The sequence below is a fragment of the Manis pentadactyla genome, chromosome 4 (assembly GCF_030020395.1).
Source record: "Manis pentadactyla isolate mManPen7 chromosome 4, mManPen7.hap1, whole genome shotgun sequence".
NCBI lineage: Eukaryota > Metazoa > Chordata > Mammalia > Pholidota > Manidae > Manis > Manis pentadactyla.
The window spans coordinates 156,004,875-156,017,576 of NC_080022.1; positions in this window are offsets into that span (position 1 = coordinate 156,004,875).

The following is a 12,702-nucleotide window of genomic DNA, read 5'->3' on the forward strand; positions in this document are numbered from 1 at the left end:
GACGCGTCCATGGAGGAAGCAGCCTGTCAGAGATCAAGGAAAGGGCGGCCTCTGCACTTCATGTCAGCCCAGCAGGGCCTGCTGGGGACCCCTGGTGGGGGCGGGCACTTCCCCTGTGCAAAACATTAGCAAGGGTGTTGGCCAGTTACCTGAGATGTCACATGGCAAGTACTTAGAACAGGCAAATCTCAAGTTCACTCTCCTTATTACTGGTTTCCATCCCCAAGAGAACAAGATATCCCCAGACCTGTGGTGCCTCCTCCTCGGCCAGATGGGAGGAGTTGAGCAACCCTCTCTGTGTGCCTAGCACTAGGCATACATTTTCTTATTCAGTTCTCAGCACTGGGCTGTGGGTATGATCATCCCCATTTTACAGAGGAGAAACCAAAGGTGTAGACCTACTAAGAAGCAGGCCACAGATCACCCTGAGGTCTGGTCGGCCCCACCCTGTGCTCTTCCTGGTGCCCTGAGAGTTCCTGCTCTGAAGCCCCGGGGCCTCCAAGTCCCAACAGGCATTCAGCCCAGCCCCCTGTGGTGGGCTCTTGTGGGACTGCTTCTCATTAGGCCCTGGTCGGCCAGGTTGGTTCCTCCACTCTGCCCCAAGTTTGAGTGTTAACCCCTTCATAGAGGGGCTGACCACCCTTCCAGCTTTGGCCTCCCACCACTGTCCCGGGGTATCTGCTGCAGTTCTGGTTTTGGAGCTGATATCCTGAGTTCCGGGAAAACTCTTAGATCTTAGCAAGTCACCCATTAGGTCACCCTACCACTTACACAGACACCCACACATAGACTCCCCCCAGATGCCCAAGCGTGCATACGCATGGAGACCCAAACACGTTATGCTAATATCCACCCACACACAGACACACAAAAATATATATACATGGACAACTCCCCCCACACACACAGGCACTCTCACTTGACAACCACATACAAATACAGATACATATACAAACACACAGACGTGCACATACAAACACACTCAGACACACAAATGCCCACACACCTACAAACACCCACTTGTCCCTACCACACAGATACACACGCATGCCGACATGCAGAGACATGCCTATGCCAAGATCTCCGTGGAGAACCCAGCTCCCCAGCCTCCCTAAGGCTCTAAGGTGCACCCCTGGCCCCAGTTCCAGCCCTCCACTCCGCATCCCCATGTCTCCTCTGGTGGAGATATGTTTGTTTAAGGTCTCTGACTCTTAGGAGGTCATTTGCTACCTCAGGGCAGGGATACTTATTGCTGGGTCACCAGACCTAAAACTGCCTAACATATGATGGAGGAGCAAAAAGCATTTCCTGAATGAATGAATGAAATGCACCCACCAGAAGCAGGGCCCATGGCTGGTCCTTCCAGGATATGCTTGCCCAGGCCCTGGACCAGAAGCCCCCACTTCAAGTCCCCTGGGGGTAGGCCGCAGCAAGCTCCTAAGGGCTGAGGACCTCAGTCCCAGTCAACAGGTCTCTCTCTCCTGAGGGAGGGTGTATATCTTGTCTAGGGACTTGCCTCTGCAGGAGAAGGCTGCAGGCTGCTATGGTCTGAATGTTTGTGTCCCCCACAAATTCATGTTGACACCCAACCCCCAAGGTGATGTATTAGGAGGTGGGGCCTTTGGGACGTGACTAAGGCTTGAGGACAGAGCCTTCATGAATGGGATTAGTGCTGTTAAAAAAGAGACCTTTTCCCCCTTCCACCATGTGAGGATACAATGAGACACCTGTGACCCAGAAGAGGGTCCTCCCCTGACTGTGCTGGCACCCTGATCTTGGACTTTCAGCCTCCAGAACTGTGAGAAATACATTTTTGTTGTTCATAAGGTACCCAGTCTGTGGTATTTGTTATAGCAGCCTGAATGGACTAAGCGCCATCCACAACGAGCCCCTCCCAGCCTTCAGTCCCTGCGTTTCAGCCCTGCTGGTGATTCTCTGTTCCCTAGGGGGCCCTTTGCTGTCACTGAGCCCCTGCCTTGAGCAACAACCTTACCCTCACTCCAGGGCAAGCTGCTCCACCCCAAATCCAGGGGAGCCTCCCAGCAGTCTGCCTGCTGGTCTCTCCTGCCAGCCAGGGCCTTCCTGAAATGAGGATGAGATGGGGTCACTGCCCTTTGCAAAGCCCTCCAGAGGCTCCCTGTGCAGTGGGGCCTGTGGGGGGCCTGCTCACTCACTCCCTCCTCCCCAGGGGCCCATCCCACTGTCGGCCTTCCCAGGTCTCGGTTAGCTGTGCTGACTTTGCTTCGGTATTCCTCACCCTCAGGTGCCCTTCCCTCTGCTTTGAATCTCTTCCCGTCTTCCTTCAAAACTCAGCCTGCTGGCTTCTTCAGAAAGCCTCCCCTCTGCTGTCTCCATTCTGAGTAAGGTGCCCATGCACACCATTTTGGAATTCGTTTTCAATGAAAGTGTGACTTGGGCAAATCACTTACCATTCCCCATCACTTCTTCTAGATAGAGGGAATAATACCTGGCTCATGGGGTCGTTTGAGGTTTAAGCAAGACACTGTTTACACCAGTGCCTGGCACAGTGAGCGCACATGTCTTATCTCTCCTGAGGAGGCCTTGCCCCTTCGGAGGAGCCTCAGGAGTCTGAGATGGGGGCCTGGGGTCCATCTGGGGGCAGGGCAAATTTTCCTCTGCCCTGCATAGCATTCAGGGTTGAGCCCACCAGAGCTGGGTGACCTCTCCTACCCTTGAGGCAGGTGCAGGTTGATGGGACCCTGCCATCTGGGGTGATGGGCTGCCAAATCCCTGAGCCTCAGGAATCTGGCCTAGACTTCAGGGCATAGTCTGGGGGGTGGTCTGAGAGGCCTGTGTGTTGGGGTGTCTGCAGCTGAGGACAGAGCGCCCATGGGCAACTGGGCTGTTGCAGAGAAACTATGAGGGCAGTGAACACCAGTGCATGTGCCCACTGGTGAGATTTCTTTCTCTCCCATGGAACCCAGCCAGGCCCAGGGAGGGGGTTTCTTGCTGGAGGCGGGGCTGCAGGTCACTTAGCTGGATCGTGGCTACTGGTGAGCCGCCTCAGCTGAGCGGCAGTGGCTACCTCTGACCACTAGGTGGCGATCTGGAGTCGTCCCAGCCTGGAGTCTGGAGCCTGCGCCTCTACCTGGAGCCCCCCACCCTCAGGCCTGCGGCCCCTGCGGCCCCTCCGGCCTCAGGCCTGTTTCAGGTCAGAGGTTCCCAGTCCGTCCTGGCGGCTGCTTCTGGGCTTGTCTGTGCCTCCTCACTCTCTGTGCCTCCATTCTAATTTCTAGCTTGGTCCTGCTGCCATGCGTTGGCATGAAGGGAAGTAAATGAGAGCATGGACAGTGTGCAGCCAGAGACTTGAGTTCAAATCCGATTGCACCTCAAATTCTGTGGCTTTGACCCCTTGAACCTCAAGTCTCTTCTCTAAAACAGACTCATGTCTACTTATTCTCCGATGGGGAGGAATGGTGTTCTGATTGCTCATGCTCATGTGAGACAAGTTGACCCAGGAGGAGCTGAACACAGGGCAGTCCCTGTTTGTCCAGTCCAACAACTCCTCCAGAGCCCCTTGCTCTCACCCCAAGGAAGTACAGTCCAGTCCTCTCTCTCGGGTTACTCATGGACAAGGATGGGCCAGAACATGCCAGGTCCACAGGAAGGTGGGAATAAAGGGCTTTGGGCTGTTCATCCTCCCAGGTAGGGACAACCCCAGATTCCTTCTGCCTGCAATGCTGTTCTACCCTCTCCTGCCTCTCTAAATGCTTCATTATTTTCTAATGCTCATGTCAAAAGTCCTTTACTTCCTCATGCCTTGTCTGGCTCCTCCTCCCTCCAACCTTAGGCGCCCCCAGTCCTCGTCTGTCCTTTTCCGCTGGCACTGGCTCACTGGGTCAGAGATTTGGGGCTGGGTTTGGGTTTCTGACACAGAAGAGATGCTTAATGCACATATGAGAACACTGCCAGAGGAAAAAGACTTCACACAAAAATGCCGAAAAGATGGAAGGACATTTTAAAGGCTCAGGGTAGGGCACCAGGGTCATGTGAGGAATTGGGGCACCATCCCCAGCTCAGAAAAGGGGTGACGTCTGCTCAGGGCAAGCAGTTCTGAGATGAAGGCAGGTCCGAAGGGCGGAGGTGGTTGGGAGACCTGGGGGCTGGCGGGGAGGAGAGGAACTGGCTCCTTAGAGGGCCTGCCTGGAGCCCCAAACCCCAAAGCCACAGCCTGTCTTGGGGCAGAGCCCAAGCCTAGTCCTGCCTCTCTTTGGGGGGTCATGGTACCGCCTCCATGCCCTCTTCACCCTGCCATGCCCCATCTCCTCTTCAGCCACCACCTCAGGGGCAGTCACTGGACTCAAAACCTGCCATGGAGCTGGGGCCCGGGTGGCTCCCTGTGTGCCCCACTGGGAGCAGTTTTCCATTCTTTTCCCAGCTCAGTTTTCCAGGTGGACAGAATGGAAGCACTGGGACTGTGGGGTCACATGGACCTGACTTCTGACAGGCTCTGCTACCTCTCAGCTGGGCCACCTTGGGCAAGTGACTCTGCCTCTCTGAGTAAGTGGGTTTCCCCAGTTGTGCAATGGGAGTAAGAATACCCCCCCGACTGTGTGTCCTGAGGCATCAGGAGCCAATGTTTTACCACAGGTGGCTGGGCCCTTTCTCCTACCTGCGGGCCCCTGAGTAGACTGTCTGGGGCCTCTCTGCCCCCAGTGGTGCCCCAGTGCCCCCCACAGGGGTCCCCACCCTTCCCCCAGCTGTGCCCCCACACACCACCTTGAGGAGAGCGGCTGAGCTGCAGGCTGAACGCGCCTGGGCTCACGCGGAGGCCCAGCCCGTTGGCGACCAGTCCTCAGGACTCCTCCATGGCCATGCATGCTGACCTCCTACACGCTCTGGGCTTCCTCCTCTGGCCGTGCTGGCGAGTCCCCAGGAGGCCATGCTCGCAGCTTCCATCAGCACCTGGGGGCAGACTCTGCCTGGGTCCCACGGCATCATCCCAGATGCTCTGAAGCCCCCTCCCCATCACACACCAGCCATGCCTCCCGTGCCTCCATCGGGCCCTGGGCCGGGAATGAGAGACGATGTCCCTTCTCCTCCATTGACAGGCGGAAAAACTGAGGTTCGCAGTGCCCAGGGGAGGTTCCCCAGGTGGGAAAGTGAGGGATGGGTCTGGAGAGGCAGCACATGCAGCTCGGGATGGCTCCTCGCCTGTCTTCTTCCTGGTTCGCGTGCCCCCGCCTCGCCAGAACGCATCTGTCTTTCCTCTGAAGCAGGAGGCACTTGTGTGAGAAGCCTCCCTGCTCAGACCCCAGAGCTGGCCGGGCCCAGGGGGTGCTGCCCCCCACGCCTCGCTCTGGAGCCCAGGCCTCCCCGTGGAGGAAAGGCAGCGGCCACCAAGGGGCCGGCTGCTCTGGCCTTCCCAGCGCCTCGGCAGGGAGCTGCCAACGGCCGCGTGTCCTCGCTCCCTTGCAGTCGCCATTCTTCCTGCTTTGTTCTTTCTTTTTAAAAATTGACACATAACTCGCACATCATAAAATCCACCCTTTTAAAGCACATGGTTCAGTCACTTTAATTATATTCACAAGGGTGTGCACCATCACCACTATCCGATTCCAGAACATTTCCATCACCCCAAAAAGAAACCCTGGACCCAGTAGCAGCCACTGACCCGGGCCTCTGCCCTGGTGCCCAGGAGTCTATTTTCTGTCTCTGTGGATTTGCCTATTCTGGACATTTCATCTAAATGGAATCATAAACTACATGCTTTTTTGACTGTCTTCTTTCACTTAGCATAATATTTTCAAGGCTCATCCATGTGGTAGCATGTGTCAGCATTTTCATTGCTTTTTTAAGGCCAAATAACATTCCATTGCATGGATATACCACCTTTTGTTTATTCATTCACCCGTTGATGGACATTTGGGTTGTTACACTTCTTGGTTCTTGGGAATAATGCTGCTTCGGACATTCTTGGACAAGCCTGTGTGTGGACATATGTTCTCATTTCTCATAGGTCTATGCCTAGGAGTGGAGTTGGTGGGTCAAATGATAACTAACTTTTTGAGGAACCGCCAAACTGTTTTCCAAAGTGGCTGTACCATTGTACAGTCCCACCAGCAATTCTTTGGATCTCCTGAGCCCGCCAGGCACACTCTTCCTTGCTTCCCAACTTCTTTCTTAGAGGCCATCCTTTGTGGAGTCGGAACCCACCTTCACCCTCCCCACCCTCTTCTTCCCTTCCTCTGGGCGTTGTGTCATTACTGACATCTGACACACTGTGCATATTTTACTTCGTTTGTTGTCTCCCTCACTAGAATGTGAGCTTTTTGTTCATTGTTGTCCCGTTGTTCCTAGAACAGTGGCTGGCCCGTAGCACTGGCTCGCAAAATGTTTGTTGAGTAGCATGTGAATGCAGACACGGAGTGTGCTGTGCTGAGCACACAGGGTAGAATGTGGCAATCTGTAGGGAGACAGAATGAGTGTGCCTGAGGCCACAGGAAGGTGGACCAAACTTCAGAAAGGACTCCAGAGGATGCCTGTGTGTGTCTGAGGCCCCCTGCCTGTGTGTTCTTCACCTGTCAGATCTGTCGTGGGGGCCCAGCCCAGGCCCCTCATGCACTCACCCTCACCCACCAGGGCAAAGGGGAGCCAAACCTCCTTCTTAAACTAGGCAGGAGTCGGGGAAGCAAGTCTGTTAGCTGTGTAGTCATTACAATAGGCCCACCTATCAGGTATATAGACAAGGCAACAGTTTTTTAAAAATTAAGGTTTCATTGATATACATTCTTATGAAGGTTTCACATGAGCAACATTGTGGTTACAACATTCACCCATATTATCAGGTATCCCCACCCCCACCCCATTGCAGTCACTGTCCATCAGCATAGTAAGATGCGATAGAGTCATTACTTATTTCTCTGTGCTATACTGACAAGGCAAAAGTTCAGTGGAAGGAATTGAAATGTGGCTGTTGGCGAGGGTATTCTGCTGTGACATCAGGGCCCTGCATCAGCCTGTCCTGTCCCCCTCCAGCACTCAGTCTGCCTCAGACACCAGATGTGAGAGCTGCTTGACAAGAAGGCCTGTTGGCCTTTCCTATGAAAGGAACGAGGGACAGCTATAGACATCTCAGCTATAGAGCCGGCCCAGTGAATTGTCTGTGGCCTAACCTCAGCAGGCCTCTGAGCACACTAGTCAGAAACTCCTCAGTGGCAAGGGACAGAGATCCAGCTGAAGCAGAAGAAAAGGAGCAGCTCACTGGGTCATGTGGTTCCAGAAGCACAGAGGAGGGGCAGCTGGTCTACACAAGTGGCCCTGGGCTCTCTCACTCTGCCTTGTCTTGCATTTTTCTTGTGTGTTGATGCATTCTCTCCTACCACACATGAGCTACCTCATGGGGCAGGGAGCTTGGCTGCAGGGTTGCAGAAATCTAGCTTGGCCCCAGGGGAAAGGAAATCGCCCTCTTCTTCCACTCAGAACCGCCCAGGGGAAGACTCTGGCCCAGCAGGGATCACACACTCACTTCCCTCAAACACCCGTATAAACAACCCATTCCCACCCACTGGTTACACCAGAAAACCAGGCTTGCTGGTCCCTCCCCAGATGCCTGCTACCCACAAGGTACTTTGCACTATGACTTCTTTTAATTCATACGACTGCCCTGCAGAAAGGCATACTAGTCAGAGCTCTTTTGGTTCCTACAAACAGAAGCCTAAATCAAATTAGCTGAAACCAAAAAGGGAATTTATTGCTCCTATGATTGATAAAAGCAGGCGTGGACTTTAGGTGTAGCAAGATCCAGGGAGTCTGGTTAGTCTGGGCTGTCCCTTATTAGCAACCGCCCTTGGCCTGACTCCCCTCTGTACTGGCTGTGATCTCAGGCACATTGTCCCCACACAACAGGAGAAAGGACTAAGGCAGACAGGGCCTTGGTAGCCTTTATAGCCCTCAAGCCCAGAGGAAGGGAGAGACCTGTTCCTTGCGTGGAGCAAACTATTTGGAGGAGACTGACTGGCTTGTCTGAGGGTCATGTATCTACTCAGTGGACAGGGGAAAGGCAGCTCTGATTGGCTAAGCCAGATCATATGCCCACCCCTGCAGCAAGAGGATAGGGCAGCACTGTGGGGCTTGGTGCTGCCAGAACCAGGAGGGGGAAGATAGATTGCACAATAATTTCCCCATTGTATAGACTGGGAAACTGAGGCTTGGAGAGATTATATAATTTGCTGGAGCCATACAGACTTGAAACACAGCTGGAATTCAAAACTACACCTGTCTGCTCTTCCCAGAACATCACTCTGCCTCCTTTTAAAGTGATATTGAAACATCACTTGAAAAGTAGATTTCTATTCTCAGCCTTGACATTCCCAGTACCCCTGGCAGCAGCTGTCACAGAGAGGATGCTCGGGGTAGGGACAGACAGACCCTCAGACAAGATTGTTTATAAGCTCTGCTCCATGCCTGGCAGTCTTTGAGGTCCCTGACTCCTGTTGCCATACTGAGCCAGAAATCCATCACCTGGCCTCTGTCTGGACACTGCCCACAATGGGAAACTCACTGTCTCCCAAGGCAACTTGTTCCAGCTTTGAACTGGTCTAATGCTTAGAAACTTCACCAAGGCTAACCCATTAGGATGGCTAGAACCTTAAAAAAAATTTAAAAACAAGGAAGTGCTGGCAAGGACATGGAGAAATCGGAACTCTTGGACCTCCTGTTGGGAATCTAAAATGATGCAGCCCACTGTGGAAAACAGTTTGACAGTTACTCAGAAAGCCAAACGCAGAATTACCATATGATTCAGGGATTCCACTACTAAGTATATGCTCCTAAGAACTGAAAACAGGGGCTCGAACAACTATATGTACATCAATGTTTATTGTATCATTATTCACAATAGCTGGAAAGTAGATACAACTTATGTGTCCATCCACAGATGAACGGACAAATAAACTATGGTATACACACACAACGGAATACTATACAGCCATAATAAAGAGTGAAGTTCTGATACATGCTACAACATGGATAAAGCGTAAAGACATTTTTATGCCGACTGAAATAAGCTAGATACAAAAGGACAAATATTGTATGATTGCACTTATACAAAGTATCTAGAATGGGAAAATTCAGAGACAAAACAGATTAGAGAGTACCAGGGCCTGGGAGGGGGCAATGAGGAGTTAATGCTTAATGGGTAGAGAGTTTCTGTTTAGGGTGATAAAAATGCTTTTGGAAATAGATATCACTGATGGTTGCCCACCAACATGAATATATTTAATGCCATTGAGCTGTACACTTAAAAACGACTAAAATGGTAAATTTTATGTTATGTATATTGTATGCCACAATTATAAAATGTTTTAATGATAGAATGGCAAATTCATGTTATATATATTTTACCCCAATAAAAAAAAAATGGGTCAGCATGGCTGCAAATCCATAAATGACCTTCCAGGTGAACTTTTAAAAGGCCCCTCTTCTTCTGGGTGCAAGTGAGTGGACTACTGGCTGAAATTCAGCCCCTATTTAGTCCCTCAACTTAAAAGATGCACTTAGGTAGTGAACAGCCTGCACAACCATGCCTGGTGACAATGTGCCAGATCTGATATTTATGTCAAAGTCATGTCGGGTCCTCGTTCTGGTATCCAGTGTATTTGCCATCTCCCCAAGCTTTGTGATGCCTGCTGAGCTGATACTATGCCTTCTCCCACACCATTGATTAAAAAATCAAACTGGACAGAAAACTAGGCTCCTCAGTAGAGACCTCCCGCCCAACTGGAATCGACCTGCTAACTGACACTCTTACTCAAGTCCAATTGCCATCAGTCCTACTTGTGCCTCTGGAACGACACATCATCACGCCATGTCCTGCCTCTTTCCTCACCAGCCTTCACATTTTCCCACATTATCCTCAAAGGTTTCATGAGAACTAGATCAAAGGCTTTACTAAACTCAAGACAGAGGGTATTTCCTTCATCTACTAGTCTAGACATTCTATTACAAAAGAAATAGCGATTACGTTGGCCTGCCTGGGTCTTTGAGGAGGTAGGGTCATGCAGGGCAACTTTCACACTTGAGCAGGCATCGGGATCACCTGGAGGCTCCGCCCACCTTACCTCAGATTCAGGAGGTCTGCATGGGGCCCCAGCACTTGCTTTTCTACTCAGTTCCCAGGTGATGCTGAGGCCACTGGTCCAGAGACCACATTTTTGAGAACCACTGCTGTTTTGGGATAAGAGCAAATTATTTGGAGTCAGACCCTAATCTGTTTGAGCCTCAATTTATTTGAAATAGCAATAATAATCTCACCTCACATGGATTAAAAGGGTAATGCATAAAAAACACTCAGCTTGCAGCCTAGCACATAAGTGATCAATAAATACTGACTCATATTAATATGCCTAGGAACCCTTCTGTGCTGGCTGTTCACGGACCACTGCTGGACACCAATCTACACACTGGGGGTTACTGTCTTCATTTTTTCTTGGGCTGATCTGGGTAGTGGGGATACAACATTTTCAGAAAAGGTCTGTGTCACAGCCAGAGATCACCCAAGACATCGGGGTCGGCAGCCAGACCCCTTCTTCCTAGAGCTGGCTGGGTTCCTCTGCAGGGTGCCAGGTCTTTGGGCAGAGGGCAAGAGCTCAGGCCTTGGCCGCTCTCCTTCCTCTTAGAAGAGGATAACTGTCCTCTCTTGAGAATATGCCACAGCAACTGTATCTTTAAAGCCCCAATCAGAATGTCATGCCTAATAAAAAAATCTGTGGCTTAAGCAATGTTAAAAAGTCCTTTAAAGGTATACAAATCAAGTCATAGTTACATGTTGAATAAATTATATTTCTGGAAAAGAATGCAATCAAGGCAGACACTGTACTGAAAAATCTAGGTCACTGGTTCTAAACAGGGGTGACTTTGACCCCCAGGGGACATTTGGCAATGTCTGGAGACATTTTTGGATTTTACAACCTGGGGTGAGGATGCCACTGGCAGCTAATGGGTAGAGGCCAGGGGTGCTGCTGACCGTCCTACAGTGAGAGCAGGGTGATTTCCCAGGAGAGCCTCACAGCGAAGAACTATCCAGGCCCAAATGTCTACGTGTGCCGAGTTGGGAGACCCTGGCCTAGGCTCCCTGAGGGCGCACATGCAGCCCCCAGGGTGTGGGCTCTCTTGTTTTCCTCCTCCCCCCTTTGGTCCTGGCCTTGATGCTGTTGTCAGATGGGAGAGACCTGGGGCCCCTTTGCTCTCTGCTGTTTCCTTTTTTGTAGGCAAATGCAAGGAGACAACCGCCTTCAAGGAGGGGCCCAGGCACCCACACACACATGGCAAGAGACAGGCAAGGTGTTGAGTCGGCATGTCCCACGGGAGAGTGTCCAGAGCAGAGTCCAGATGCAGCAACGCCCAGCTCTGCTTCTGACTTGTTTCCTCGGTGCCTACTGTGGGCACAGGTGCCTTCCTCACGGTTGGGAGGCTCCGGGGAGATGAAGGGCACAACAGAGTTTTGGAAAGCACACAGGAGATGAAGGGCACAACAGAGTTTTGGAAAGCACACAGGTCAGGCAGCACCAATCCACTGTGCCCTGCTGTGGGTGAGATAGAGGAGTTTCCCAGGTGGCCAGCAGGTGGGGGAGGGCACCTCTGAGCCGGAGGAATGAGTGTGTAGCCAGTGGGATGCAGAGAACCAGGAGGGACTGCAGCACAAGGAGGGGGTCGGGGTGCGGTGACACGGAGCCGGGCAGCGGGCGGAGCCTTCTCTCGCCCGTGGCTGTCAGACAAAGGGCGCAGGGCGGGGCTGTGCAGGGGCCGGGAAGACATGGGCTGGAGCAGGTGGGCTCTGCGCAGGTTGATTAGCAGCATGGCCTTTTGAAGTGAGGAACATTCATATGCACAACTGATGTTTTGAAAGTGTTTGTATTTTTAGTTCCTTCTCAAGTGGTTTTGCAACTTCAGATGTCTTTAAGCATTTTTCCCATCTCCTCAAGGTGTTTTAGGTCTACCTTTAAATTTCTAATGCTGTTTTAGCTAATGATTTTCATCCTAGGTCATGTGTATTAGCCAACATTTGGAATAACTGATATGTCCAACAATAAAACATATATTGGAACAGTATTAAATGCTAATAACAAGGACTTGTGGGAACAAATTAGATGTTCATAGACATACACACACAAAGAAAGCCAGAGCTGAAGAAAGTGGATTAAGAGACATGAGAAGTTTTGTAAGTAGGGAAAAATTAACCCAAATTTCTAAAAACATATATAGGTATATGGAAGTCGGTGTGTGTATAATTTTTTAGAGAGGCAGTAGGGTATAGTGGTCATGCTTTTGCCCAGAAGTTAGAAAGATACCCTATTTACCAGCAGTGTGACCCTTCCCCTTGGGATGTTATTCATTTTCTCTCAACTTCAGTTCTTCCATCTGTAAAAGGTGGGTTAGAATGATGGTATGTCAAAGGGACAAAGGAGCCAGCCAGCTGGAGAAGCTCCCCGCGGCCAAACCTGGAGCAAGCTGAGTGACAAAATAAGTAACATAGTATTTTAACCTCAAGTATAAAACAAATATTCATGAGTTGTACTGATAGAAATAAATGATTGAATAAATAAATAAATAAATAAAGGAGAAGACATAAATCTGCTATGAAAAATTCCAAATAGTGTATATAGAATCTCCTCCTTCAAAGAGGGGAGCATAACTCCCCACTCCTGAAGTGCGGACTGTGGGCCGTGACTTCCTCCCAAC